This window comes from Macrotis lagotis, chromosome 7 (assembly GCF_037893015.1).
Source record: "Macrotis lagotis isolate mMagLag1 chromosome 7, bilby.v1.9.chrom.fasta, whole genome shotgun sequence".
NCBI lineage: Eukaryota > Metazoa > Chordata > Mammalia > Peramelemorphia > Peramelidae > Macrotis > Macrotis lagotis.
The window spans coordinates 216,029,197-216,036,531 of NC_133664.1; the positions used below are offsets into that span (position 1 = coordinate 216,029,197).

Here is a 7,335-nt window from a genome sequence, read left to right on the forward strand (position 1 = left end):
AGGCAAAGTAGCTAGGATTACAACCAAGAATAGCCTAACCAGAAAAACTTGAGTCTGAACCTACAGAGGGGAAAATGGACATTTATAAAATGGAGGATTCTTAAGTATTCCTGATGAAAAGACCAGAGTTGAACAGAAAATCTGACATTTGACTAAAAACTCAAGAGGAGCATAAAAAGATAAACATGATTGAGGAATCACAGGGGAATTAATAAGATTAAACTACTTTTATTCCCATTTGGAAAGATGATATGCAACTATATGAACATTATTATCATTAAGACATTTAGGATTCTACTTAGAGGTTACTTGTCTGAGTATATTATATTGAGATAATCCCAAAAGAAGAATGGAAGAAGGAAAAAGAGGGATGCTGTGGGAGAAGGGAGAAGAGAGTGGAAGAATGTAAAAAATTATTTCATATTAAAGAAGCATGTAAAGAGTTTTTACAAGGTGGGAAAATGGGGGAGACAAGACTTGAACCTCATTCTCATTTGAACTGGTTCAAGGAGGAAAGGAGATCACACACACACACACACACACACACACACACACACACACAAACACACAGACACTAAATTTAATTCTATTCCACAAACAGAGTTGAGTGTGAAAATTTATCCTGCCCCAAATGGGAAGGGTTTCTAGAAGGGAAGGGCAATTAAACAGAAGGTAGATTAAGGGAGGCAATGGTCAGAAGCAAAACAGACTTTTGTGTAAGAAAAAAGAATAGAATAGAGAAAATATGCAGTTAGTAATTATATCTATAAATGTGCATGGGATGACCTCACAAAATGGAAGAGTATTTTCAATTTATTTAATAAATATTTATTAAGTATCTTCTATATGCCAGGCACTGTGTGAAGTGCTGGGAATACAAAAAATGATGCTATGAAAGAGCTCAAAATCTAATGCGGAGACAACACCAAAGCTAACATATGCTAAGTGAGATACATATAGGATAAATAAGAAAGAATTAAGAGAGGGAAGGCACTGTAAATTGAAGAGGGATTAGGGAAAACTTCCTGTATAAATTAGAATTTTAGTTGGAATGTAAAGGAAGTCAGGGAGGTCGGAAGTCAGAAAAGAGGAGGGATAGAAGGCATAGAGGATGGACAGAAAAAAATGCCCAGCAATAAGAGATGAAGTATCTTGTATGAGGAATAGCCAGGAGACCAGTGTCACTGGACTGAAGAGTATATGTAAAGAAGTAAGGCATAAGGACACTGGAAAAGTGAAAGGAAGCTAGATTAGGAAGAATATTTTGTATTTGCTTTTGGAGGCCATAAGGAATCACTGAAATTTATTGAGTAGGGAGTGGCAGGCAGTTAAGTGGCATAGTTCATAGAGGACCAGGTCTGATGGCAGAAAGACCTGAGTAACCCCATCAGCACAAGACACTAGGGAAAGGACCCAAAATGAAGAAAGGCCAGCATAAAGGGTGGTCCATTGATTGTCACCTTGAAGACAAGAGGAATCATTACCTTGAAGAGGTTCAGAGAAGAATATGAATTGGTCTCCAGCCGAGAAAGATTGCCTAGAAGACATTAGAAAGGAATTTGAAAATCAAATAGAAAAATTGGGGAAAGAAATGCAAGAGAAAATTAACATCTTACAACAACAAAACAAATCCTTTGAAAATACAATTGTACAAAAAGAAAATAATTCTCGTCATTGTATACCCTAACAGCAACCTGGGGGTGATGATCAACCTTAATGGACTTGCTCATTCCATCAGTGCAATAATCAGGCACATTAGGGTATCTGAGACAGAGGATACCATTTATATCTAGAGAAGAACTGTGAAGTTAAAACAAAAATCAACAACTACTACCTTCGATTTTAAAAAAATGCTGTCTTATGTTCTACATAATTTTGTTATCTCTAATATTTTATTTCTTCCTCAAGGGTATGTTCTTTCTCTCAACACATTCAATTTTGATCAATGTATAGCATAGATACAATGTAAAGATTAACAGATGGCCTTCTGTGTGGGGATGGGGGAGTGAAGAGCAAGTGGGAGGAAAATTGTAAAATTCAAAACCTTACAAAAATTTTAAGTAGAAACTACTATTGTATATAATTGGAAAACAAATAAAATATTTAAAAAAGAAAATAATTCTCACAAAAACACAAATGGGCAAATGGAAAATCCTTTAAAAATGGAACTGACCATTTGGAAAAGGAGATGTAAAAAGTAAATGAAGAAAACTCTTCTCTAAAAAATGATTGGAATCTGTGGAAACTAATGACTTCAGAGATACCAATAATCTTTAAAAAAAAATCCCAAAAATAAAAAATAGAAGAAAATGTAAAATATCTTATTGGCAAAACAACAGACTTGGAAAATATATCCAGGAGAGACAATTTAAGAATCATAGTACTTTTTTTTAGGTTTTTGCAAGGCAAATGGGGTTAAGTGGCTTGCCCAAGACCACACAGCTAGCTAATTATTAAGTGTCTGAGAGCAGATTTGAACCCAGGTACTCCTGACTCCAAGGCCGGTGCTTTATCCACTATGCCACCTAGCCGCCCCAAATCATAGTACTTCTTGAACAACTTGAATAGAAAAAAATCTGTACTCTATTCTTCACAATATAGAGGGCAAAATAGTCATTGAAAGAATACATGAATCCCCTCCTGAATGGGACCCCAAAATGAAAATACTAAAGAATACTGTGACCAAACTCCAGAACTATCAGATCAAAGAGAAAAATCCTGCAAGTGGCCAGAAAAAAATAATTCAAACACCAAGAAACAAAAGTCAGAATTACACAAGACCTGTTTACATCAGCAATAAGGGATCAAAGGGTCTAGAATATAATATTTTTTTAGGTTTTTGCAAGGCAAATGGGGTTAAGTGGCTTGCCCAAGGCCACACAGGTAGGTAATTATTAAGTGTCTGAGACCGGATTTGAACCCAGGTACTCCTGACTCCAGGGCCAGTGCTTTATCCACTGCACCACCTAGCTGCCCCTGGAATATAATATTTTGGAGAACAAGGAAGCTTGGAATTCAGCCAAGAATTCACTATTCCCCTGAACCTTCTTTTCCAGGGGAAAAGATGAACATTTAACAAAATAGAAGACTTTCAAGTTTTCCTGATGAAAAGACCAGAGTTCAACAGAAAATTTAGTCTTGAAACAGGAGACTCAAGAGATACATTAAAAAGGTTAAAAGGGGAAAGGGAGAAAATTGCAATCCAATATGATGAAACTGGCTATGTCCCCACCTGAGAGAAAGTCTCATAACTCTTTTTTTAGGTGTATTTTTTTGCAAGGCAATGGGGTTAAGTGCCTTGCCCAAGGCCACACATAATTATTAAGTGTCTGAGGCCGGATTTGAACTCAGGGACTCCTGATTTCAAGGCCAGTGCTATATCCACCGTGCCACGTCGCCACCCCCAAGTCTCATAATTCTTGAGAACTGTAACTCTATTTGAGGGAATATACTTAGCCAGAAGTAATGGACACTCGTGTGCTGTCCATAACTCTGATGGAATGATTTAAAAATAATATCTCCTTAAAGGAGGGAGAGGAGGACAGTAAAGAGGCGGAAGGAAGGAGGAGATTGAATGGGGCAAATTACATCATATGAAAAGGTACAAAGGACTTATTGCAATAGAGGGGGGAAAGGAAGGAAGGAAGTGAGAACCAACTGAATCATACTCTCATCAGATTTGGCTCAAAAAAGGAATACACACACACACACACACACACACACACACTCAGTTGAGTTTAGAAACTTATCTTACTTCTCAAGTTTTAAGAGGGGAAATGGGAGAGGGGAGGAAAAGGAACTGACAGATGGAAGGAAAGGAAGAAGGGGCAAAGGGAAAGGGGAAAGAATGGGAAGGGGGAACAGAGAAGCCGAGCTCCAGAGCTAGAGGGAGAGGAGGAGTCGCTGCTGCCGGCGCCCAGTCCCCTCCAAGAGTCCGCGGTCACACAGCCGGTCCCGAAAAGCCGGCCGGCCGCCACCCACAGGCCCCGCGGGAGGCGGTGGCAGTCGTGTGCCTGTGTGCTTGCGGCTGGAGTGGCGGGCAGGCGCTGGGAGGACCCTGAGGCGGCGGCGGTGGCATCATGGATGAGAAGGTGTTCACCAAGGAGCTGGACCAGTGGATCGAGCAGCTCAACGAGTGCAAGCAGCTCTCTGAGTCCCAAGTGAACAGTCTCTGTGAGACGGCTAAAGAAATCCTTACAAAGGAGTCCAATGTACAAGAGGTGCGATGTCCAGTCACTGTCTGTGGAGATGTTCATGGGCAATTTCATGATCTCATGGAACTTTTTAGAATTGGTGGCAAATCACCAGACACAAATTACTTGTTTATGGGAGATTATGTTGACAGAGGATATTATTCAGTTGAAACAGTAACACTGCTTGTAGCTCTTAAGGTTCGTTATCGTGAACGTATCACTATTCTTGAGGGAATCATGAGAGTAGACAAATCACACAAGTATATGGTTTCTATGATGAGTGTTTAAGGAAATATAGAAATGCAAATGTTTAGAAATATTTTACAGACCTTTTTGATTATCTTCCTCTAACTGCCTTAGTGGATGGTCAGATTTTCTGTCTGCATGGTGGTCTCTCACCATCTATAGATACACTGGATCATATCAGAGCACTTGACCGCCTACAAAAAGTTCCCCATGAGGGTCCAATGCGCGACTTGCTGTGGTCAGATCCAGATGACCGTGGTGGTTGGGGTATTTCTCATCGAGGTGCTGGATATACATTTGGGCAAGATATTTCAGAGACATTTAATCATGCCAATGGCCTCACATTGGTGTCCAGAGCTCACCAGCTGGTGATGGAAGGATATAACTGGTGCCATGACAGGAATGTAGTAACAATATTCAGTGCTCCAAACTATTGTTACCGTTGTGGTAACCAAGCTGCAATCATGGAACTTGATGATACTCTAAAGTACTCCTTCTTGCAGTTTGACCCAGCACCGCGTAGAGGTGAACCACATGTTACTTGTCGTACCCCAGACTACTTCCTGTAATGAGATTTTAAACTTGTACAGTATTGCCATGAACCACACGTTGACCTAAAGAAAATGAAAAGAGCAACAGTAACTCCAAAGTGTCAGAAAATAGTTAACATTCAAAAAAATTGTTTTCATACGGACCAAAAGATGTGCCATATAAAATACAAAGCCTCTTGTCATCAACAGCCGTGACCACTTTAGAATGAACCAGTTCATTGCATGCTGAAGCAACATTTTTGGTCAAGAAGCCAGTTTCTGGCATAGGCTATCTGTAGTTACTTTTGCTTTCTCTGAGAGACTGCAAATATTAAGATGTAAACATTAACACCCCGTGAATACAATTTAACTTTCCATTTAGCTATAGCTTTACTCAGCATGACTGTAGATAAGGATAGCAGCAAACAATCATTGGAGCTTAATGAACGTTTTGAAAAATAAGTACCAAGGCCTCCCCTCTATTTGTGAGTTTTGAAATTGTTTTGTTTATTTTTCAGGGAATACTGTTTAATTTAATTGTATGATTTGTCTGCACTCAGTTTATTTCCCTTCCCAGCCTCAGCCCTACATTGTTCTTTGTTATTATCAGATACTGGTGAGTTGTTTTGAACTGAACTGTTTTTTTTTTCCTGTAAGATGTTACTACTGCACAAGAGCACTGCAGTGTTTTTCATAATAAACTTGTGAACTAAGTACTGAAAAAAAAAAGAATGGGAAGGGGGGATTGGACAGAAGGGGACAAACTCACTGAAGGAAGTGGTATTCTGAAAGAAAATACTGGGGAATGGGGATAGGAGGAAAAAGGGGGAAAATACAAAGGGAGGGAAGATAGCTTGGAGGGCAATAAAGAGTTACCAATTATAACTTTGAATGTGGATGGGATGAACTCTCCCATAAAACGGAAGAGGTTAGCAGAGTGGATTAAAAACCAGAATCCTATAATATGCTGCTTACAAAAAACACATTTGAAACAGAGAAATACATACAGAGTAAAGGTAGAAGGCTGGAGCAGAATATATTATGCTTTAGCTGAAGTGAAAAAGGAAGAGATAACAATCCTTATCTCAGATAAAGTAGTTGCAAAAATAGATCTCATTAAAAGAGATAAGGAAAGAAACTATATCCTCCTAAAAAGTATCATAGATAATGAAATAATTTAAATAATAAATATGTATGCACCAAGCAGTACAGCATTCAAATTCTTAGAGGAGAAGTTGAATGAGTTACAGGAAGACATAGACAGCAAAACTCCCTCTTTCAGAATTAGATAAATCTGACAAAATAAACAAGACAGAAATTAAAGAATTAAATAGAATGCTAGAAAACTTAGGTATGATAGACTTCTGGAAAAAATTGAATGGGGATAGAAGGGAATATACTTTTTTTTCTTCAGTACATGTTACCTACACAAAAATTGACCATGTACTAGAACATAAAAACTTCATAATCAAAATCAGAAAGGCAGAAATTTCAAATGCATCTTTTCAGACCACGAAGCAATAAAAATCACTTGTAATAATGGGCCATGGAGAGATAAACCTAAAACTAATTGGAAACTAAATAACCTCATTTTAAATAATGAATAGATCAAGCATCAACTTATAGAAAGAATTAGTGATTTTATTCAAGACAATTATAATAATGAGACAGCATAACAAAGCTTAAGTAATACATCCAAAGCAGTTATGAGGGGATATGTTATATCTATAAATAACTTGCATGAATAAAAACAGAGAAAAAGGAAGTCAATGAACTGAGCATGCAACTAGAAAAGTTAGAGAAAGAACAAATTAAAAACCCCTAATTAAATACCAAATTAGTAATTCTAAAAATTAAATGAGAAATTAATAAAATCAAAAGCAAGAAAACTATTGATTGAATAAATAAAATCAAGAATTGGTTTCATGAAAAAACCAATAAAATAGATAAATCTTTGGTTAATTTGATTTTAAAAAAGAAAGAAGAAAACCAAATTGAAAAGGTGAACTTACCACCAATGAGGAAGAAATTAACGTAATAATTCAGAACTATTTTGCCCAACTGTATGCCAATAAATTTGATAATCTAAGTGAAATAGATAAATATTTACATAAAATATAAATTGCTCGTGTTAATTGAAGAGAAAATTAAATACCTAAATAACCCTATCTCAGAAAAACAAATTCAACAAGCCATCAATGAACTCCTTAAGAAAAAATCTCCAGGGCCAGATGGATTCACAAGTGAATTCTATCAAACATTCGAAGAACAATTGATTCCAAATCTATAAACTATTTGGAAAACTAGGGGAAGATTGAACTCTGTCTAATTCCTTCTATGACACCAATATGGTGTTAATACCTAAG

The 7,335-nt window shown here is 37.3% G+C and overlaps 1 pseudogene; it reads left to right on the forward strand.

The window, feature by feature from the left end:
- Window positions 1-4,079: 4,079 nt before the first annotated feature.
- Window positions 4,080-5,247, forward strand: LOC141493454 (serine/threonine-protein phosphatase 2A catalytic subunit alpha isoform pseudogene; annotated as a pseudogene).
- The last annotated feature ends 2,088 nt before the right edge of the window (window positions 5,248-7,335 follow it).